We start from the raw sequence: 24,680 nt of genomic DNA, 5'->3' as shown, positions 1-24,680 counted from the left end.
TCTTCTGATGGATTTAAGAAATAACTAATCATTTAAGAGTGAAATAAAATAATACTGTTCAACAGTATGGATGTTGAGCATATCAAAGGACCTCAGGCTACACATGATGCCCCAATGATGTGGAGCACATGCTTGGTGAAGACACATGATGAGGTCAAGTGGGAAGCCTGGTAGATTACAAGGCTAGCGTAATATAGACAAGGTTTGCCCTCAAAGGAAAGGCCACATTTAATCTTCCTTACTCACAACCAAGGTTCAAAGATTCAGTACCAAGTGTGTCAGGTCACAAGCTCACAAGTCCAGACTCACTGTATATTTTCTGCCAACTACCTCTCAGGTACTAACAACAGATCTCACTCTTCCTTTAGGGTTGAATTTTTAAGTGATCACACCAAGAGAGAGTGTTATTAACACCCAGTGGGCAGAGGTCAGGAGTCTACAAACATCCTACAATGCACCACGGCACCTCTCCACCACAAAGTATTATGAGGCTCCAAATGTTAATTGTTTAAAAAGTCCTTACTAATTTATTATTATTACATACCAAAAGCACTCACTTATTATTTTTGTTTTTTTCCCTTTGATTTTCTTTGTCTATTCTTGATACATAATCTCCCTCTCGAGCCCTAGCTGGTCTGGAACTCACAGAGATCTGCATGTCTTTGCCTCCCAGATGATGGGAATAGAGGTGGGTACTACCATGCTATCTTTCTGGCTTTATGTGCCAACTTGACACAAGCTGGAGTCATCAGAGGAAGGAGCCTCAGTTGAGGAAATGCCTCCATGAGATTCAGCTGTAAGGAGCTTTCTCAATTAGTGATCACTGGGGGAGGGTCAAGTCTATTGTGGGTGGTACCATCCCTGGGTTGTTGACTCTGGGTTCTATAAGAAGATTGACTGAGCAAGCCATGAGTAGCAAGCTAGTACACACAAATCCTCTGTGACCTCTGCATCAGTTCCTGCCTCAGGGATGCTGCCCTGTTTGAGCTCCCGTCCTAACTTCCTTCAGTGATGAACAGTAATGCTGAAGTATAAACCAATTAAACCATTTCCTACCCCACTTGGTTTTTGGTCATTGTATTTCACTGCAACAATAGAAACCCTAATTAAGACACATGCAGGTCACTTACTTTACTACTTATATGCTGGATTGTCTTTTGACTGACCCTCTTGTAAATACTAAAGTTCTGAAGGGAAGCAAGTCATCCTCCCTTTTCCAAGTTTACAAGCAACAGTGGGAAAGAGACCTCAGGCACATATAAAGAAATATAATTAGTATATATAGTAACAAATGTGAAGAAGATAATGAGAGAGTTACATGAAGACTATCATATTACAGCTATATTAGATAATACGTTCAGTAATGGTTTCTGTGAATAGGGGAAGGGACTTTGTGTAATACTTTAACTCAGAATACTTGGCTGGCTTTCAGGATATGATGCTTACCTGAGAGCCAGAGAGGAAGAAGAAGCAGCCAGTGTGTAAGTTCCATGATAAGAAAGAAGTTAAGGTGTTCTAGACATAGAAGGCAGCATTGGGGATGCATACTGGGTCAGAAGGGGTCCTGACTCACAATAAATTACAGTAGTTTGTAGAGTGTGAACATCTAAGTCCTTGAAAGTTCCGAGCTTTGTATTTTATTCTGAGACAACGGATCTGACTACAATGCTTAATCACGGAAACACGAAATAGGATGTGTTGTAAAGCTACCCCTGACATAAAGGGTTTGTCAGGGCTTAGAGCAAGGATGGAGGCAAGGATGATCTGGAACTACATGTAGAAGTCAGGGCAGAAGATGAAAGTGACTCCCAGATACAGGAAAGGACGGGTATAGAAACGGAACAGCAAAGCATCTATTTGCTGTCAGACAATTTCCCCAGTGAAACACTATCAAGATGAAAGGAACACCCCGTGGAAAAATCAAAACACAGGTGACAGCTGAAATTGGAATCATCCTCTTAAAATTTATTTGGTGCTGTAAACAGTAGGGAGTGGCAAGGCTTATAATAATAAAATCCTTGTTTGGATTCAATTTTCATAAAATTCAGCTTCACTCTTTTAGAAGACAAAACATGAAAAGGTTGTGCTTAATAGAAACGCTGTGCACATGGGAAACACTAATGGCTGATATTCTCCTTTGCCTACTTGCTAAAACACTGTCTTCAAGGAACTACCAATTCTATGTGTGTCTGTGTGTCTGTTCCTCTCACTATACTTTTCTAGACATATAGCCTAAAAGTCGTTCTCAAGATGCAAATAAGCTGCTTTAGCAATGCTTATTTACAGATTAAGTTTTTAGGAACTAAAATACATATTTCCAGAGACACAATATAAGGGATAAGCAGTGGTTACATACAGATGCTTTAGCAGGCTAGGAAGGTCGATTGAATTCACATGACAGGTATGCTAAGTACTATAACTGACGAGGTTAAACACTGCTTCTGTGGGAAAACAGATGGAAACACCAATGCATTCCAAATATTGCCTGACAGTGCAAGGGAAGGGTGTGCCAAGGGCCCGCCTCGATGCAAGCAGGCAAATGGCAGTGCTGTGGAGCTGTATGCGGTGGGGAAACACAAACCTTGCTCAGAAAAAATGGCGCCAGAGGATGGAGGATGGAGAGAAAGAGAGCCCCGGAAGTCAGGGATGCCAAGAGTTATTTGTACTGAATCTTTTGGCAATATTTTTGCTAGAAGTTAAAAATCATTAATGAATAAAACCCTGTCCCTCTCACTACAGGGTAAGAAGGCTTAAAAATCACCTCAATGGTTGAGGAATAAAATGTCAAAGGGAAATCTGGGGGATGAAGGTGAGCTGTGGTAACCAGCACAGCTAAGAAGACCCTGAGGAGACGTTTTTAGGCATAGAAGGAAAGAAACTGTAGATTTAATTTAAAAAATCACCTTTGATAAAGCAGTATATATGGTACAAAGTGCACCTGTCTGAAGCTGTTGTGCTGGAACGCAGAGGACGAAGCTGCGTGAGATGCAGGCCTGAATGTTAGCGCAGAATCAGACAAAAAGTACATGGTGACCAACAGTTACCAACAAGCTAATTAATAGCAATTCTTCATTTTTAACAATTGCATCTTGAAATATCAAGAAAATCTTCAAAGATTAATGAAAGACATTAAAAACCAACTCTTTTGCTCGTAGGTAAAACATAAAACAATGTAAGGTCACAGGTGACAAAGTAAAGTGTCCTGCCACAGGCTTAGATGAATGAGAGTGGCTTGACTTGAGGGATCACGTGATTCCAAGAATAACATCAGAAGTTGACTGTAAAGACAACCAAAGTCTAACCAAACATTACAACTACAACATCCAACTTAAGGAAATTATTGATTTTTTTTAAAAAAAAACAGACATATTATTTATGCTATCTGATAATGTGCCATGACTTAAAGGTCTCTAAATACATGGTTAGACTGATGTGCAACTGACCCACCTGAAGGTCTCAAAACACATGTCTCTTAAGGTCTCTTAAGAAAATTAACATGTGCCCTTTAAGTTCTAAAACTTTTATCCATTTATTGAATATTTGTTTAAGTATTATTTTTTATTATGTGTACATGTGTGTCTATGTGTGGACAAATGCACATGATTGCAGTGTTAATAAAGGCCCAAAGATGCTGCTGGATCTCTGGAGTTGAATCTATAGTCAGTTGAGAACTGGGTGTTGGGATCTAAGCCCAGTTTCTCTGCAAAATCAGTATATATTATCAACTGTCGAACTGTCTTTCCAGCCCAAAGAAAATGTTGACTGTAATAATTATTTTCTACTAAGATGCATTTTTCCTCTTAAAGTATCATCCACTCTAGTAAGTTTTGTGGGTCTCCTTTCATCTCTCAACTTCTATGTTGTTATTACCATCCTGCCATTGTCACTTCATTTCCAGTGAGATTCCTCTAATCTGTAGTAGTTTGAGAATAACTGGATCACTAAAACGGAAAGGAACACATGTAACATAGGGTTGTAGAAACTCTAAGAAAAGACATTCCTGAAGCTAAACCATCATATAAAGGTGATCTTGATGGCTCAGAGGCAATTATAGTAGGCACTCTTTTGAATATACTGCACTTACCAATTTAATACCATTTTCAATGACAGCTGAAAATCTCTGAGTTTTCTGAGATACCAAAAACATCAAGTTCAATGAACTAGGGGAAAATATGGAATAGCAGACTGGAGAGATGTAGAGTGGGCAAGAGCACTTACTGCTCTTGTAGACGACCCAGGTTCGGTTCCCAGTACAGGTCTCATAATCATGCACGACTCCAGTTCCAGAGAAATCTGACACCCTCTTCTAGCTGCCCTGGGCACTGTAAATGCAGGCAAAACACTCACACACATAAAAAATAAAATTAAATAAAGTATATATAGAACTGTTTTTCATAGGCCTGGCCACATATTTCTGCTTTAAATGACATTTTAACCTCCCAATCCATTTTCTGATAACAATGTTCTTGATATATTGTTTCTGAACAGCTTTATAAATTCTAGTTTCCAGCACTATCTGTAGGTAAAAAATTAAATTAGTTAATTAAGTTTGGAAAAACATCATCTAACAAGAAACAATTGAGGGATATATATTAGGCAGCATATGGAAAAGCAATGAATAAAAAATTGTAGTCATCCTTGACGTACAAAACCATTAGAAAATAAAAAAGATTCTTTGTTATGGGGCCTTATGGGCTCCAGAAACCAAACAGAATACTGATAATCATGGCTACAGGCCCACAGAATTTAGTGTATCCAGTATGTGCACCATTTGCTGGTAAAATCTCAGCATCATGTTACAAACCCTGACTTTAAGGAAGGACCATATCTGGACAAACGGGCCATATTCCATCTTCACAGTGTCTTACTATATGATGCTAGGGAAACACAGTCATCAATAAAGTGTTTGTTTGTTTTAACATTGTAAGCAGGAAAGTGTGGAGTACTTCTTTCAAATAAAGCTTTGAAGAGGTATCCTTTACATCAAAAAAGACAAAACAAAGCATCCAAGCATTTCAGCAGGAGGGCTGGCACGTGGTCTCTGAGGGCCTTTTACACAGAGCAGGTTCCAGGGTTCCAGTTACACCTCTGGAGCACACTCAAAAAACTTAGCAGCAACTTGTCTCTCTTGTAGTTAACAATTGAGTATCTTTTCATAGGTCTCCATTCTGCCAAAACATTTTCTGAATACAAGCTGGCATTGCTGGAGAAGTTGTCTTCTTTCTTTCCAAGTCTTAACTTGGTAGCCAAAGTGTCTTTGTTGCTCAAATAATCTATGCCATCTGCCAGCAATCTCTATCCTGAGTGCCATCTGCCAGCCCCTCTGCTTCTAGCCCAGGCCGTGTTGCCTGTGTGCTGTTTACATGGCTCTTTTACCAGAGCAGAGAGAGAGAGAACACACAGAATGACCCCTTTCTGTATTAACCACTCTTGGTCATTAACCCTGACACTGGCCTCTAGCAAGACTGGTTCTAAGGAAGGCACAAGACTCAATAGTTTGAACAAAGCAACTACCTCTGTTTTTTTTCTTTCCTGATGGAATAGGTTATGCAACAACTATAGAGTGGTAATACAATCAGTTGTTAAAATAACACATTTGTAGACCTACGTATCCTTTTTGTTTTTTTAAGGTAGTCTCAATTATAATGAATTATTCTTTGGATAAAAAAGCAAAGAGGAGAAAACCACCCTTATTTCTTCAGTTAATCCCAATTATTTTAAAAGCAACTTCTGGCAGAAATTAATAATTCAGTTGAGTGTTATTAACAGTATAATGCTAACTTTATGCTGCACTGCACTGTTCATCATTGTAATTTACTTAATTTCTGACTTTAAAGTAGCAACAACAAGGGTTACCGAGCAGTCTCCTAACAAGGTGAAGCCTAAAGAGTTCCATTAACGTCTCCCTAAGGCCAACAGGAAATTCCTTAAAGTAAAGGAGTGCCAGGCATTTCGGGGGGATTATGCTCACAGCCCTTTTTCTTCCTAGAGTTGTACCACTGGGATATATTTTATGTCTCCATCAGTGCCAGCCTGCACGGGGAGGCTCTTTTTATTCCCACTCACTCATCAGAAATCCCAGGGTAACTCAAGCACCACGAATTATGAAAGCTTCTGCTATCCCAGTATCAAAATGAAATTAGCATTTAAGTGAATTTCAGGAATCAAGTTCACTCCGAAGACATGACATTGTCCTTCCTAAATGCTAGAAAATATTATTTTAAGTAGCAATATCTAGAGGTATTCCATTCTCCTGACTCTCTCCAAAGGCAAGTGTAACCTTTCCAAGGGTGGAGGAGAATGCTCTTACTGCATTGCTCTGTGCAGTCCTTTTGAAATTGGTTAGCTTTGTAACGGCACATCTTGACCTAGGGGCATATCAGTTTTTTTCATCCATTCCTAAAAAGGTAGCATCTATTCTGGTTCCAAAATATATAGGATCAAAAGCTTCTAACATTTATTTTCTAAACTTCTATTCACAGAGAACAGTATGTACTTAGTAGAGGAATATCACTAAGTACATTATATAATAGCTGACATTATCTATAATTTGCCTACATGTATGTAACTATGACTATTAAAGCTTGTTCTTTACTGTACCATTTTTGCCTCAAAATACATAATTTACTAAATAATTCATTTTAGAACAATATTTGATTGACACAATCCTTTTTATATTAAATAGCCAGCGAGATGGCTTAGTCCTTGCCTCCAAGACTGGCGATCTCAGTTCAATCTCTGGGGCCCACAGAGTAGGAGAAAACCCACTGTCATGAGTTGTTCTCTGACCTCCACACGTGTGCCTCCACATACATGCCCACACACATGCCCTCCACACACATGCCCACACACATGCCCACACACATGCCCTCCACACACATGCCCACACGGACGTATGGGAGCGCACACATACACACAAACAGATGTGCATGTGCTAATGAATACATTTTAAAGGAAAAATGTTTTTATTACAAGTTGATGAATTTTAGAATTAAGTAAGTTCTCAATAAACTGCACCCACCCATGCTCTCCATGTATTTCCAAGGCCACAGGCTGACAAATGTAGTTCTACCCTGCATCATGGGCCAGCTACAAACTCAGCTACACATGAGCAGCATTAAATGGGTTTGGTGGGTTGTGGAGATGAGGCTGTGAATTAGAGGGGGCCTTAGGGTCTCCTGAGACCCAGAAGGACTTAGATGGGATATAGGGAAGGAAAGTGATAAATATAGTACCCATGCATGAAATTCCCAAATATGTAAAAATAAAATTTAAGAACGGGGTCTCAGTTAAGAATCTATCATGGAACCAGGCCTTATGGCACAGACCGTTAGTCCCAGCACTCAGGAGGCAGAAGAAGGCAAATCTCTGTGAGTTCAATGACAGCCTGGTCTACATAGCAAGTTCCAGACCAATGAGGGAAAAGAGTGACCATGCTAATGTGGTTAAGAGTATCTTTTCTATCATTTTCCTTCGCCTGGGCCAACTCCTATACTTTGCTAAATCCATTCTCTAACTTTGATGGTAAAATTTCATCTTTTGATCAGTGCTCCATAAGAAGAAGAAAATGTGTAATAACACAGTGACTTGTTTCAGAAGTTTCTTTGCATTTCTTTAGTTTCTTTGCATTTCTTTTTTTCTTTTTCTTTTTAAATCAATTCTTTAAATATTTGCGATTATAAACTCTATCCTATCTCTCTCCTTTTCTCCCCCGAAATTCTCTCATATATGCCTCTTTGTTCTTTCAAGTTCCTGACCTTTTTAAAATTAATGTTGTTACACACACACACACACACACACACACACACACACACACCACTCCTAAACACGCAGACACAATCTACATGGTCTGTGTAATGCTACTTGTAGGTATGTTTGCATGGCTGACCACTGGGTATTGGATAAGTAACCGGTGTGTGTCTCTCTAGGGAACACACACCTCCCACTCTCAGCATTCCTTAGTTGCCTAGCTTTGTTTTGTTTATTGTGTAGGTCTGAAGCTGCATGGGCTTTCTAACATCTGCTTTCATATGTCTGTTGTCCTTGTTCAGCTCATTTTGAGGTTGTCCTGCTGGTGATCCTTTAGGAGTCTAGCTTCTGGCGTTACTAGGAGACTCATCTCATAGCAAACTCTTTGGTCCTCTGGCTCTTCTTGCACAATGTTCTCAGCGTTAGGTGTGGGAGCTGTTTTGTAGATGTATATCGATTGGGACAGGGGTCCACGACTCTGCCATTTGATTCTTTGTAACTTTATAATGGTCTCTGTCTGTTGTAAAGGAAAGCTTCCTTGATGATGATTGTCTGTAAGTTTAAGAACAAATATTTTCGTGAATTAGGGATTGTGCTAGTTTGCTAATGGGGTGGTTACAAGCTCTCCGACAAGATCCATGACTTCATCCACCATGGGTCGCAGAGAAGGTTTCCAGCACCAGGTTTGATTATCCTTTTGCTGAGCTTGGCTTAAGCCCAAGTACAGAGCTGTTGGTTTCTGTCAAGATTTGTATTTTCTTTTAAAATTACATCAAATCATTCAAATTTCTTCTAAATTCTCTCCATTTTTTTATATTTTAGGGACTAGTTTGTTTTGATCCCTATTTATAAGATATAAAGAAATGATCACTATACTTGCCCCATAGTGCTAACGACACAGATGAGCACACAGATGTCAGGAATTTAATAAATATCAGCTAAAAAATCACAAGAAGAAAATTCTAATGATTTTCAGGTTTAAGAACCAGATGTGGTGGGCACAACTCTCATTCTAGCACATGGATGGCTGACACACAAGGAACCCTGTTTCACAAAAAGAAAATAAACGATTTGGTTGAAGTATGTATTCAAAGTCACGTGAAAATTAGTAACATAAGAACAATACACGATTTTGTGAAAGCTAAAAGCAATAAATATTCTGAATCATGAAACTGTTTAATTTACAATCTCTAATTGAGATTGTAAACAAATATGTTTTGAATGGGCAATATTTGTTTTGACAGTTGGGCCTGACAGAGATTTTACCATGTAATTAAAATTGAGAGGTGACTAGGATATTATTAAATATTTGGCCATCCTGGTCTACAGAGTTAGTTCCAGGATTGACTTCTTAGCTACTGAAAAACCTTGTCTTGAAAAACAGAAATAAAACAAACAACAAATAATTAGTAAAATGGTTGACTTGTGTGTTAGTTTAAATATACTGTATATATTTAGAACATGAGACTGGCAGCTATTTACATGGCTGTAACTCTGCTGACCAAAGTAGGAAAGATATATTCAAGTTTGTCTTTGGCTTCATAACAAACCTTTCCCTCAGGCGACTAAGCATTTCTGGCATAGGCCCCAGTGACTGGAGATGAGTCTGTGAGGGATTCATGCATCTCACCCCTAACTGCAAAGCCAGGGCATTTGAGAAAACAGAGCAAGGAAGCTATGCTCAGCTTTCCTCCGTTCATCTCCTCTGACTCAGGTCAGAAGACCCAGCCTGAAAGCCACCACCATACCACATAGAAGGAAATACTGCTTATTTCTGAAGAAGTATGGACACCAGGATAGTTTAGAACAAACAAGGCTTGCTACATGAATCCCTAACTGGCTCATTAGTTTTATATCACAACACTTGCCCAGTTCTATTTCTCTACAACTATACATTTTTTGATCAGTTTCAGCAGAAAAACACATTTCCCTGTTTCTTTAAGGCTTTGTATCCTTATGTAGGCTATTATATCAAGCATACTTAAATTATATAAATGTTTTTCTAATTTGTTGATAGATCTTTTGTTTCACCCCACACATTAGTTAAGCAATGAGTAAAGAAAGACATTTTTCCACATTTTCTTCATAGGATATGACACTAAATGTTACCAGTAGCTAAAGAAACTAATATGTCAGTCTTTATTCTCAAGAGAATGGGTTATTTTTCTGAGGGGAGAGATCTCTCATGAAATGCATGATATTCATTCATGAACTGGTAGGAGAAGTCACTGTGAATCCTGCCAATAGCATTAATGGAAGAAGATTAGAGAAGAAATATTGGAAAGTAACTACGCAAAGAGTTCTTAAGCTTTACAAACTTCTTAGCCTTGACTGGTAATGAAAAGGACAGTTTTTTTTTTAATTTAAAAGGGGGATCAAGTATAAAAATTCTTGAAAAGAAAGACTCAGACCATAGTACCAGGCACGTGCTGGTGCTTACCCATTTCATTGGATCAGACCGTAGTACCAGGCCTGTGTTGGTGCTCATATACTTGACTGGATCTGAACTGACAGAGAGCCATGTATATTCCTCACTTTAAAACTTAACCTCTTTGGAACGTAATTATGAAATGTGGTCTGTGCAAGAGGACTCAAATACTGTGGCCCAAGATGTCTCTGGTTCTTGAAACTGCTGCATGTCTGCTATTTACTCACTGTTGTTGTAGAACTTTAATAAGACAACTCTGAGGCCATTTCTGAGGCCTCTCAGCAGTAGTGCTCCCCCCTCCCCTATGAACCAAGGACCTAAAAACTATACATGCCTGTACTGAAATGTTGGGAACATTCCATCTCCCTGAGTCTTTGTGAATGTCCTCCAGATAGAACTCAGTTATTGAAATTGGGGCAAGATAACCCTTAAGATGTTGACTCAGTTCCTGATGTTTTGACTCAGTCCCTGGGAAGGGGTCAAAGTAACCCTCAGGTGTTTCCTCTTACCTTACCTGATCTGGCAACCACCCTCCAGCCCTAGCTCAGACCAATTACTGTTAATAGCTCTTTGAATAAGCCAATCCCAATAGTTGGAAAACAACCCCCGAGTTTCACTCCCCTTTGTTTCTATGGCTTATTGCTTTAAAAGTAACCTGTACCAGCTATTTGAGGTCCTTGACTTGAATGCTGAGTGACCCTGTCATGACAGAATTAAAATCCTCATGCCTTTTACATCAACTGCAGTGTGAAAGTATTTTCTTGGGGCGACTCCTCCTCGGTAATTGAACTCTAGGGTCCAACATTATGCCCAGGGTGGGCTAGTCATTAAGGACACCTTCCATCTGTTTTTAATGGGAACAATGGTCCAGCCCATCTTTATCATGATAGTCCTCCAGAATGTTTAGGGCAGACTCTGTCATGATTTTGGATCTGTTATTGTTTTTGAGATGAGGTCTCACTGTGTGACCTTAATTGTCAGGAATTTGCTATCTAGACCAGATTAGCTTCTAAATTAGAGATCTGTCTGCCTCTCTTTGAAGTGCTCGGATCAAAAGCATGTGACACCATACTGTGTGTGGGGAGGCAAATTCTTCTGATTTGTACTCTTAGTATAGAAAACAGTGTTGATACTATGCCTACTTCTCCTTACTATACTGAAGGAAAAAAATCCCAAGCTCTTACTGAACTGTGTTAATTCCACATAGACAGAAAAACATTTAAAGAGCTGTTTACTCGTGTCTTCCAACTTATTCTTCAATTTACTGAATTCTCCATACTTTTTCTACCTGTGCCTCTGAACCTCCTGTGTATCAGTAATTCTGCCCTTCATATTCTTCATTCTTGTTTCTCTGTGTCTTTGAAGCTTAGCCCTATTTCACTTGGGGGTCTTCACATCTCTCTCCCAAGATGTTCTACTGTTTGCTCTGTTTTCAGACTCGGTAGGGTTTTCCTTTCTTAGAAATGCTACTGTCCCATCTCCTTGGAATCCTTTACATTATCTACCTTATATTTACTAAAACTTGTAGTCACATTTGTGTGTGTGTGTTTGCATGAATATGTAATGACTTATTAAAATCTATTTGTCTATTAAAAATGTGACTCTCTTCCTAGATTGAGCAATATCATCTTCCTTAGCCACAAGCACCATGCTTCATGTATAAAGTACTTAGTTAATAGTTATGAAAAAATATGATTATACACATCCTCAAAATGTTTTTATTTCTTTGCTACTCAGCAAAGTTCATTCATCACTCATTTAGTTATTTGTTATGGTTGTCAGCATGTTCTTTGGTGAATGAGCTTGTATATAAGAGGCATTCCAACAATGACTCTCCTTGCCAGTTTCATTAAAGCAGATTTATCCCAGGCAATGCATGCAGAGCACTGAATGGAGACCAAATGATGACTGTAGTTTGTGGAGTCCTGGCTGCAAATGTCTGACCCGGCCTGCTCTCCTGTCTCTGCTTTCACATATCGGGCTCCATCTGGCTAGCACTGCACCCATACTGAAAACTCAGTCCAGATTATGACATCTTACAGGACTTCTCTAACTCCCTCGGGTGGAGGTGATCTCTATTTTGATTCCAAATCTTTTTATTAGTTTGTTGTTATGGAGGTTGTACATGGTACTGTAATCTCTTACTTAACATTGCCAATATCTATAGCAATCCTCACAGACTCCTAATGCTATCCAAATATATTTGTCAACTCAGACAGCACAAAGTAATATTAAAAGAAATTATGTGAATGATTTGATAACCATGAGGATAATGGTGGGTAAAATGTTCTTTACCTACAAAAATGGAGAACAGGCAATGATGTCAAAAGCAGGAAGTACAAAGTGATGTATAGCAAATTCTTGTACACGACAATAATGAAGTAAGCTCTGCCATAGGAACACTTGGTGTCAATGAAGACTAACAGTCAAGACAAAGGATAAAATGACTCGGGTCCTCAGCCCTTTCACAGTGCCAGCTTTCATTAGGAAGACAACAAATCGACGGTGATGGGAACACTTATATCTTCTCAGTGACAATAGAGTAGTAAACAGACCTCATAGTTTATCTAGGTTACAGAAAGTTCAGCTGAGTTACTCTGTCTCAAACTCAAGCCCATGAGAATTTACAGCAGCGTAAAGGCAACCAAGACCTAGAGCATGGTGACTTCATCTCGACCGCACCAGGGCACGACACAGGCACAGAGCCTCAACCTTTTGGCAAACACTCTCGGTACTCAGATCCACTCCATTCCATTAAACAGCTTGTCGTGTATGTGAATCCTTTTTAATATTTAAATATCAATCACATTTTTGGCATCTGATCATATGATTCCCCATATATATGTGGAGCAGGCAAGACAATTCTCTTTCAATATGAAACTTAAATATTTGGCAAAGACCATTAACTGCCACCATATGCTTGCCTGTAAAGCTATTTCCTCCATATATTCCTCTGGTAAGGGGTAGCTAGCTTTAACAAGGCTCTCATATGCACGTGCATAGTCATACATGCATGGATGAATACCTGCAAAGACATATATGGTATTTCATATGATATCAAAAAAGCAAATGTCAAAAGAGCACCACAGTCCACTGAAATTGAAAGCAGAGTAATCATCTAAAGCACTCATCTAAAATAAAAATAAAAAATGTATGACGTTTTGCCAAGAAAACTAGAAAGTAATCTAAAAGAATGAGAGAACCTGAATGTGTTAAAGGGTGGCCACCAAATATACTACTACCATTTTATATTCTAGAAGTTCTCTTTGAATCATAGTGCGTGATTTAATGATGACTCAATTTTTTTTTATCACTTAGACTCTTTAACGATTTTTTAATAAGAAAGAGAAAGAAATAGTCACATCTTAGATTCCTATGCTGGGACTACTATGTTAGGCTATGATACTAATAATAGACATTTCCCTGTAATATGCCATTTATTGACAATAACATAGGGCCAAGTTTTCTAATCTCTTTGACCTTTGTAATATGTGTAAGTGGCAAACCCAAATAGTCTTTGATAGTCATAGGAAAAGTGATAACTAATAAGAAATATTATTTTAGCCCCTTTCCCCGGCTAGCAGCGCGGAGGCCACACGATGCCTGGCGTTACTGTAAAAGACGGTAACCAGCAGGAGTTCGTCAGAGCTCTGGCAGCCGTCCTCAGAAAGTCCTGGAAGCTGAAAGTCCCCGAATGGGTGGACATAGTCAAGCTGGCCAAACACAAAGAGCTTGCCCCCTGTGATGAGAACTGGTTCTACAAACGAGCTGCTTCTCGTTTGTACAGCACAGCACCTGTACCTGCGTGGTGGTGCCGGGGTTGGCTCCATGACCAAGATCTATGGAGGACAGCAAAGAAACAGTGTCAGGCCCAACCACTTCAGCAGAGGCTCCAAGAATGTGGCCCACCGCGTTCTCCAAGCCCTGAGAGAGCTGAAAATGGTGGAAAAGGACCAAGATGGGGGCCGCAAGCTCAGGGACAGAAAGATCGGGACAGGATTGCCAGACAGGTGGCAGCTGCCAACAAGAAGTATTAGAACAAAGGATGACGGGTTAATAAATTGCCCCATTCATAAAAAGAAAGAAAGAAATATCATTTTAAAGGTAATTTTGAATAAAAACCTAGGCAGTAATCTTTCTACATTTCAGAATCTAGTTTGATGCAAATCTCTCTGTCCCCAACGCTTTCTAAGAAATTAACTGAATTATATTTTATTCTTCTAGCATCCTAATATTCTCTAGATAGTCTAGTCTTTCTAAATTGCTGGAGAAAGTCAACTGGATTAGCACAGGGATGAGTAGGGAGATCTGCATCCTAGCAGAGCTTACAAACAGCAAGATTTCATGGAGAGGAGGAGTTGAAATGGTTTAATTTTGCTTTACTAATTTTGTTAGTGATGAGGGAGAACATCAGAATCATAAAGAGTTCATTTCACAAAGACTAGTAAAAGTGAATCATTCCACACTGCTATAAAGTAGGGCACATCACTAGACTTCATTCTCCTAGGCCACTGGCTGCTAACCCAGAACTTGTAAGGCTTCACAGTAACAAGTGTTTGGTTTGTCTGTTTTCACCTTGGGAACATTCCCCCATTCTAAGAAGTCTACCTCCTAAAGAGTAAGTTTAAAATTAGTACTCGAACACAAGTCCCTTTAAACTCTTTGGTTCAGAAGTCAGAAAACCAGGCATGCTTCTGCACTGCTGTTTCCTCCTTCACCAGATGGGAACAATATGATTCCTTGTACAGCACTCAGTACAATTTGCCTGACACTCATAATGATCAAGCCACCAATATGAAGATAGCATCTACCATGTGTGGAACACTGTAAAACATTATGTAAAAACATAACAGATACATTACCACGAACCCTGCCTGCCTTGCAAAGCATGCAGACGCGTAGACAGTCTGTAGCCTTGAACTTCAGCATTCCATGGTTGAACTGAAGCACGAAAGAGAAGCAGCTCTGAGTAGGCATCAGAGACTCTGGGAACAAACCTGAGCTCTGCCCACTGAAGCAAAGGATGCGATACAGTGCATCAGATACCTTGAGCTCATGACAGTGACACAGCGTGGCTGCATCAGCAACCTTGCTGATGGAGGGTCATCAGAAACAGTGGCTCGACATGCATGCCACCTGCTGCCTTCGACCCTGCTCATTGATATGCGTATACATCATACTCTCACTGATTGAGAAAATTTGCCCAGCTTCATGTCCCAAAACTTATAAACTCCAATCACAATAAACTGACAATCTGAGCTGTCATAGAAAGCTTACTTCCTCCAAAATATTAATGTGACTCAGTGACTTCAATTACTTCCTTCCTACTGAAAGAGGCTAGCTAATCCCAAGTGGGCCTCCCTAAGTACATATACACACGAGCAAAATGAAATGGACTTATCAGGATACAGATATGATATATATGTGTGTGTGTACACACATGTGTATATAAACATAGACATGCATATATGGATGTGTTTGTATGTATACATGGAAACGTGTGAGAGTGAATGTGTCTATGAGTGTGTAACAATAACAACGATTTAAGAAAGAGGTCTTGAAGTTGAAAAGGGGTGGGCAGGGAAAAAGAGATGGGCAGGGAAGGGACTAGAAGGGGAAGAATATGGGATGGAAATGATGGAAATAAATTATTCACATATGAAAGTTTCAAAAATGGCTTAAAAATTGATTTAACAAAGAGGTGATCTCCATGTAAATTTACTAATAACAGGAAAATCAGTAAAAGACAAGCAAACAAGGAACACAGGAAAATCATACCACTAAATATCACTTCACATAGTGTTTTTAGCAAAGCAAATGAAGAAAAATGTAAATTGCATTCCAAGTGACAAATCTATAAGTACCAAATATTTAGCCTTTCTCAAGGTGAACCAAGAAAGCTGGATCCGGACAAACATGGGCCAGCTCAAAAATAATTGGAAATATCAAAATTTATAAACATATGTACATAAGTCTCATTACAAAGAATGACATTCATAGATATATGTGCACACATCTTATTACAAAGCTAATGAAAAGCCAGAAGATAGTTTTCTTTTTATTCCACTTCATTAATGAGGTACTAGAAACTAGTATGCTAGAAACATTAGATATTTCCTTATCTTTCTATAAAGAACTACATTTATTTTACTCTTGATGTTTGATGACTACTTTAATCAGCTGAAATAGAAGTTTTATGTTATAATTAAACCCATGGCTACCAGAAAGAAATATATTCTGTGGGGAATTAAAAATATAAAGATGGCATTGTTTTAAAAATTATTATTTTCTTTTATCCCATACCTACAAATGTCAAGTAATGTGTAACTAATCCATCTTTAATCAGAGAGCTGTAAAAACTTATCCTGTGGAAATGCTGCTTTTACAGGATTCTGGAAGTTGCCGCTGGACGATGATGACATTGTACTAACATTTAAATTTCATAAAAAGGTTTGGAAGTTAGATTACAGAGATGCCAGGACTTCACGATTCCCTGAATGCAAGATGCATCTCATACTAGTTAAAATTCAGCACTGCGAGCTACACTCATTGAAAGGTTGCAAGAAGGTCATCAGGCTCAGGAACATGCTGAAACACAAGGCAGAGCAGGGTCTTCACAAGTCCTGATTACAAACATATTTACAGAGAGTGTCTAGTTGTAAAGAATACACATTTATGAATTAGAAATAATTGCAATTCTCAGGAGATGCTGAGTGTCCTGGGTGTCCTATGGAGCACTCATTTTTCCATCTCCTTGAAAAAGACAGCATTCTAATTATTCTGTCAAGGTTAATAGACCCCAAGTTTGACTCTTAAATCTCAGTGATTATCTTTTTTCCAATCACCAACAACTTTGCATTTCTGACACTCTCTTCCCCAAAATTATGTGTTGTAGGAATTCTCATAAAGTCAATACATATAGCAACAGCCTGTAAATCAAAGAACTTACATGATACAATCACAAGATAAATGAGAAAACAGCAGAGAATCATAACAAGTACTTTGAAAAGAACCTTAGGAATGGATATTTAAGAATTGTTAATGATAAGCTGCAATCTTTGGCTTCTGTCAAGATCAAAGCAGCACTCAGTGAGAAACTAACAAAGCCAGATAGCAGGTTCATTGAAAAATAAATTCACGAATCAAATACAATAGAGAACCTACTAAAATCAAAGTGGAAGGAGGACCCCGAGAGTTAGCACTTACAGACCAGCTTTTACTCTGAGACTACCTGACAAAATTCAGTGATCTTGATATTATCCATCTTCACTGAATATAGGAGAAAAGATATCAGCTCTATAGCATCTTAAACATAAAGAGTAAACTATAGAAATTTGTAGATGTTCACAAAGGGCTAAGACATAACTAATATCTTACACTCTTTAAGCAACAGTGCTGAGAATGAAACCGCTGCAGTGGAGACCAAAAAGGACACCTGAATATCTTGATCCTGCAATGGGTGAAAGTGTGAGCAGACGGGGATCACATTTGTATTCACCTCCACTCTTAATTCCTGCAACCTGAAAAACAGCAAACTTCAAAATGTACTATGCCCAAGAAACAGCAGAGTGCAGAACCAAATCCTAAACTAATTTGCATGTTGAGATGTTGGAGATGGTAAATATGGAAGTGACATATACTAAGCATAGAAGATTCACTATTCAAGACTTTTCAAGTTATGCATCTTAAACTACTCAGCTTCTGTTCAGACACATTCACTTCCAAGTTTTAATTTTGCACCATCATTGGACGCTTGTTGTACACTAATGTCTAACTAAAATACTCCACATGGTGGCTTTCAGTCAAAGTGATGTGGAAACTACTGAGAGACAGGAGTGACAATAGATGATCAACAGTTACTCTTCTCAACTGGAGCGAATTAAAACATTACACACATGTACACACACACACATGTGCACACACACACGCACATACAGCCACAATCCCCTCAAGAAACAAATGCATATATAAGCAATACCTTATTTAGAGGCCTAGTCATGGAATGATGGCATATTTCTTAATCTTTCTGGTGGTGGCTCTTATAATAAAAATGACAACCTTAAAGTATGGCTGTTATAAAATATGCAGTGTAATTGAACTGGTCCCAGAATTTAAGCCCCTGCAGTTTATTTATCTGAAGCAACAAGGTGAGTAGGGAAGGAAGTAGGTCTGGGCACATGCTCTGTAGCTTGGAAAACTGAACACATGTCAGGCAGCCAGAATCTGTGGTGTAAGAATTATTTATCCACAAGGAGAAAACGCATTCATCCAAAGGGACACAAAGGGTGTGGGTGAGAAGTAAGTCTTGTGCACAAAGCCTTGGTGCCATTTACCCACGATCTTCTATTCCACCATATGACTGCATAAAATATTAACCATTTTAATGTTTGCCTTCGCTCGGGCTGCCGTGAACACTCCTATGCTCTTGGTGGCTTAAAGAGCAGACATTTATTTTGTCACAGATGCTGGAAGGCCCAGATTGGGGCTCCAGCCTGCCTGTCCAGCATGGAGGCAGCGGTCATTTCACTGTGAACATCTTGCACATCTAATACTTTTCGTGCTTGTGTGGGTGGGGAAACAGACAGGGAGGGCAGGGCACATGCAAAGAGAATGGCAGATCTCTGGCAGGTCTGACGACAAGGGCACTGACCCCATCTTATCAGGGCCTCACGTATGACTTTGCTTTACTTCAATTACCTTCTGTTTCCAAATATAACAACACCGAATAAGGGGAGAGGAATATGATCTCTCTGTGGCAACAACCAGCACTGGTTTTTCTCTTCTTTTAGCTATTATTATACTTTTTAGTGCACATGACTGTACATTTCTGCATATAAATACTTAGCATTTGAGTGCAGGACCAATTTTTGGTTTTTTAAATATTTTTGAAATATTATTATATAATTTGATCATCTCCCTCCCCCCTTTCTTCCCTCCAAACCTTCTCATAACCTTCCTTGCTCTCCTTTTCTTTGATGTTATGTACATCTACCTCTTAACCCGCCATACGAAAAGGCTCTGTCTTCAGCTCCACACACAGAGGAGGTTCAGTGGGCAACACCACTTGCCATTTAAGCGTGACAGAACCTGAGCTCAATACCTGGAAACTGTAAAAACCCAGATGCAGTGGCCAACAGCCCTAATGGGAGATGAAAGGAAGAGACATGAAAATCATATGCATAGAAATAAAACCTAGAGTGAGGAGAAGAGGAAAGAAGGAGGGGCCAAACTCTAGGAAAGTAACATATAAAAATAACAACCTTACCATAATTCAGAAAGTACCTAAAAGGGGAAGTCAATAATGTAAGTTTTCAATAAATTTTTAAATAAAGTGAAACTTTCCAGCTATTTAACATTTTACTGCAACCAAGAATCTTGCAATTTTGCATGTGTGAGATAAAACAAATGAGGTTGGGGCATACTAAGTGAAACGGTCTATGCCAGGCAGTGGCAGCACACGCCTTTAACCCCAGCACTTGGGAGACAGAGGCAGGCAGATCTATGTGGGTTCAAAGCCAGCCTGGTCTATACAAGCTAGTTCCAGAACAGCTAGGGCTACACAGAGAAACCCTGCCAAAAAACTGAAAAGAAAAACAGAAAAGAAAAGGTCTATTCATCATCAGCTCATTGCTCACTTCTATAATGATTTGCTGGCTCCTGCCGCCGGGAAGCCATGTGTGTAAAATATAAATGTGCAGCACAGCCCTGTCACTCACATGCTCACAGGTAAATTTCATACTTCTTCCCTGAATAAATTCAATGTACAATAATTATTGTATAAATTCAAATACAATAGCACATCTAATTGAAATGACATGTTGCCAAGAATACTTCATATTTCATAAAGTTGTATTTCTATGAACTCTTGAAAATTAAAATGCATTAAAATTTAAAATTAATATTTTTCTACTTTAAAGAAATCGATCTCAAACGACTATAATCTATGGCTCATAAGAGGTCTTTCAAAAAAAATTTTTTTACCTGAAATTTACTTATGTTACTAAGATTATTCAGTTACTTTAAAAAGGTTAAATGGCTTTTGTGCAAAAATGTTTGGATTAAACACAGCAAGTGTACATGCAGAGAGTTCCTCTGGGGCAGGCTCATGTGCAAACTCTCCCCCAGGCTCTCTCTCCTAGGCACCTACTACCACAGGCCACTGTATCTTCTCAGCCACTAATACTTCTGTTCCCACCCCACCAGTTTGCAAACGGCATTTGATGTACCTCTTCTATGGTCTTTGTGCCTGCCATTGCCCTTGCACAAAGCCATGACTGAACAGTTGCTGTGGCAGAAGCGGAGGCTAACATATCAGAAAACTATCTCTCATGGAGATGGGCTCCACATCTACTGACCTGCGAGCTCACTGCTTAGAAAATGGCAAAATTCTGCAAACTTGCACTACTGCAAAGATTCTCAAAGAGTTATCCAGCAGCAGCAGCACAGCGCGGGAATAGTCAGAAATGGACCCTCCCAGGCTGGAACACACAGAACAGAAGCTGCCAGTGTGGCATTCCCCGGGGATGCTGACAAAGCTGCTGAGAGCGCCACATTCAGCCAGCTTTCACTCCTGGAGAAGAGTCTGTCTGTGGGGAATGTTGTGAGCCCCTGAGCAGAATCCACCCGCAATCTCCACGCTGGATCACCACCTGGCTACCTAGGATATCTCCTTCCTGAGAAGTGTGCTTTAAACAAAGGTCTAAACTATGTGTAGTCATTGTTTGTTTCAAAATTGTCTTTTCAGATCTTTGCTAGGAAGCCTAAGTAGCTGCAAAAGAAACCCTTCTCTAGAGAGCTTTTTCTTTGCTTGTTTTAGGTAAATTTAAATGGGAAAAACCCTGTCATTTTTCAGGTAGATTTAAACAAATTTAATTATTAGGTTCTCTAGCTCCATCCTTTTGTCTGACCTGATCCTCTTATCTTTTATAATAACTTTTCATACCAGATGTTGTCAATATACTGCTTCACTTTCTTACAGACATTTAATCCCTTTCATTTGAGAAAACATTAGTCTTTAATGGAAACGAAAGCAATCGGGGCCATCTTAATTCTACAGTATATAAATTCTGTATAATCATAATCATTTTTCTTCTTCCTACTACCACTCATACACCTAATATTTAGTAGCCTCCACAGAGTTTTATAGATCCTCATTTTAGATGTTAGAGAGATTAGAGAAGGGCTTGGAAAACCATCATTTGAAAAATAACTACCATTAGATATCCACACAAGTATGCTTGTGCATGTAAACACACGCACACACACACATACACACAATTCCACAAACTCAGCTGCCATTTAATGCAACTCCAGCATAAGTAAGCCAAAAAAGTAGAGTTAGCATTTTTCAAGGGTCTCATAGCCTATTTATGGGTTTGCAGGTATTTATTCTTCAATAGAGATGCTAGACTTATGGTATTACCAACCTGAATTATATTATGGAAATCTGTCCTAATAATAAAACAAAGACAGTATCCCAGGTACAATATAAAACACACATGTATTTGAACATTTGTATATTCAGAAACTAACATCACTTAAATAGCAAACAATGAGAGTATCAACTGAGCAGGCCCTGAAGTTAATCAGACTCCATTCTAGAAGGCCGCTTACTGCATCTATGGATGAATAAGACACATCAGCGGCATTTTCCTGCCTTATCCTACAGAAGCAAATTGAAGGAAAGTAGTGGGCATTTTGGACACATTCTGCCCATGACAAGGAGTTGGAGGAGGACAACCCAAAGTCTCTTGCTTACAGCTCTGACCTATTATCAGTGGCCTTTCATCTGCTAGTCACACTCGGGACAGGTCCTTCCTGCTTCTGTGGAAGGGTAAATGCTGCTAGGGAACACAATGGAACTTCGGTATTCACAAAGCAGAAACCATTTAGAACCCATTCCTCATGCAGGCATTCCTCATGCCTTGCCCAGCCTTGATGCAGGGGGGAGGAGCTTGGTCTTGCCTCTATGTGATGTGCCATGCTTTGTTTATTCCCATGGGAGGCCTGCCACTTACTGAATGGAGGGGTGGAAGGGGTTGATAGATGGGAGGTAGAGGGAGGGAACAGGAAGAGAGGAGGAAGGAGAAACTGTGGTTGATATGTAAAAAAAAATATTAAAAAAGGAAGGCATATAAAAGGCACTAGCCAATCTTGTCAGAATGATCACGGTGACAAAAAGGGCACATGCAGCAGAGAGCCCTGTTGTCCCACACTGGCCAGCTTTTCTCTCATTTAAATATGGCGGCCCAGCCATCATTTCTGTGTCTGAGTCACATTTCATTGTTCTTTCGTTGGCACTCAACACTGTCTTAGTCCAGTTCTACTCTAAGTAGGAAGTATTTGCTAAGGAACGTAACTCCCATTCCCCAAAAGTAAATTCAACTGTTTTCATCATTTGTCTTTAAAAAAAATCATTTTCCATAAACAGTTCAGTAAAATGGACAATTTGGAAGGATGAATCAGTCAAGACTTTTTATTTTCAGTCGCAACCAGAACAACTGGGGCTTAGTGGTAAGCTGATTTATGAATGCTTGCAACTAAACAAACAAAAAACAGACCACACCTTTGGAGACTGTCATTATAATTTCACAAATATATATATATGTATATATATGTAATATATATACATATATATTATATATGTAATTTTACAGTGTGCTTCAATGCAGAACACTAGAAGAAGCATTACAAAAAAATGTTTTAAAAAATCTCATCATGTATGACTTCATATTTAGTAAATCTTACACAGCTATGTTTTGTATTAGTTTACAAGGTGGTATGAGTGGAATTTGAAATGTTTTAGTTTTCATTTATGTTAAATTTAAAATGTACGCAAACTGTGATCTTTTTAGAAAACTGAGTCACATGGCAAAAATCTGGAAGAACAAAACTTTGGAGGCCCAAAAATGTGCCTATTTCCACATTTCCTGAAGGTCAGAGAGTTTGAGCTTGTTCAAAATTGTTGACAGCAACCAGGGGCTACACAGCCTGACCCAGGGTGGGATTACTTGGCTCTTTTGACAATGAGATGGTCCATAAATGTAGATCCTCTCCACCACTAACCAATGGTCAGGAAATTCAAACATACTGCTGCTTTTCCTTTGAGATAGGGGGTTTGACTTGGGGAGTAGCTCCCAGGGTGGGTTCACCACTTAAACAACAGAATATTTTTGTCAGGAATTAATGACTTAATGGCTTGAGTACTGAAGCAGTAACTGTTCAGGTGACCTTTGTGTCAGGCTATTGCAGTCTTTTGTCTTCTTCCCCTTTTTTGTATTGGGGTATAAAGGCGAATGGAAAATAAATGCAGGTGAATTCAGCATTCAATGTTTGCTGAGTTGCCCTCCCATTCTCCTGTTACTATCCTATGACTTAGTGATTCTTTCTTAACTCTGTTCCTCCTATTTAACATTTTTCTAATCCTCATGCCCCTACCCTGGGAAGTGGTGTACTGATACAAAACCTGGTTCCTGGCACAAAACCAATAAAATAAACTATTCAAGAAAGATTATACTAGTGGGTTCACTCAACTAATCCTCTCTCTTCACTGATACTGTATCACACTCTAGATCAATCTAAGGCTTAGAAGTACCTTAAACATTGACTCAATAACCACATTCCGCCTCATCAACACAACAGTATGACTAAGGTAGCTCTAAATCAGAAGCACTAAGCCCCACTTTCTCAACACTGAGCAACAAAAGCTTGGCAAACTTCATGCACAGTCTGAGGCAGACTCCTCTGTGTTGGTAACAAGCGTGTGCCAGCGGTGACGAAAAGGACACTCTAGCTGCCATGAAGAGGGCATTCTGCTATGCAGCATGTGTTTAGGGAAAGGGTGCAAACTAGGTGTAAAGATATCACATGTGTTATGAAGAAAAAGTGCTTCATGCTAGACATTTTCATTAGGAAAAGTATCATTAATTCATTTCCCTAGTGACACTACAGAAAATTTGGAACTAGAAATGCTCTAAATACTCTAACTTTATTTTTTCCATGTAGGACCCTTCAGTTTTTATCCAGATAGAATTCATTTTCCTTAAGCAACTGGCACATTAATTGTACTGCCATTAGATGAGGTAGCTTGTCTACATCCTGAAGTATGTATAGAAAGAAATGCAATTTCTTATCTTTTCACTCTTATAGTGTGACTGGGGAAAGAGAACACAGTCATGGGGGATCTGCTTTAGGACAACTGTGTAAGTGCATTGTCTGAAAGCATCACAGTATTGATGATATGAGAGAGGCCTTTTCACAAATTACACCCATCAAGATGAGCACTTTCTCTTGAAGTTCATAACTTCAACTAAAGGCTCCTTCTCAAAATAGTGCCCTGAATATACACAGCTGGACTTTTTAAAATACTTTGATGATCTGTTCTAGGAATTACCATTCTTCCTCTTAATTTTCTATATACCCTTAAGTCTTAGAATGTGAAAAAAGAGACAAAGACAGAGAGGGAGAGTACACACAGAAAAGATGGAGTATTACTGTTAGATCT

General features: G+C 39.1%; 1 protein-coding gene and 1 pseudogene across 6 annotated transcripts in view; one reads left to right on the top strand and one right to left on the bottom strand.

Moving 5' to 3' along the window:
• The window catches only part of Pard3b (par-3 family cell polarity regulator beta), a 974,006-nt gene that overhangs the window by 696,700 nt on the left and 252,626 nt on the right, over positions 1 to 24,680 (bottom strand). The window lies entirely within an intron of this gene.
• Positions 13,777 to 14,214, top strand: LOC125416189 (small ribosomal subunit protein eS19 pseudogene; annotated as a pseudogene).

This window comes from Myodes glareolus, chromosome 1 (assembly GCF_982192425.1).
Source record: "Myodes glareolus chromosome 1, mMyoGla1.1, whole genome shotgun sequence".
NCBI classification, from domain to species: domain Eukaryota; kingdom Metazoa; phylum Chordata; class Mammalia; order Rodentia; family Cricetidae; genus Myodes; species Myodes glareolus.
Note: the sequence above shows the minus strand (reverse complement) of the source record. Positions and strands in the feature narration are given on the sequence as shown.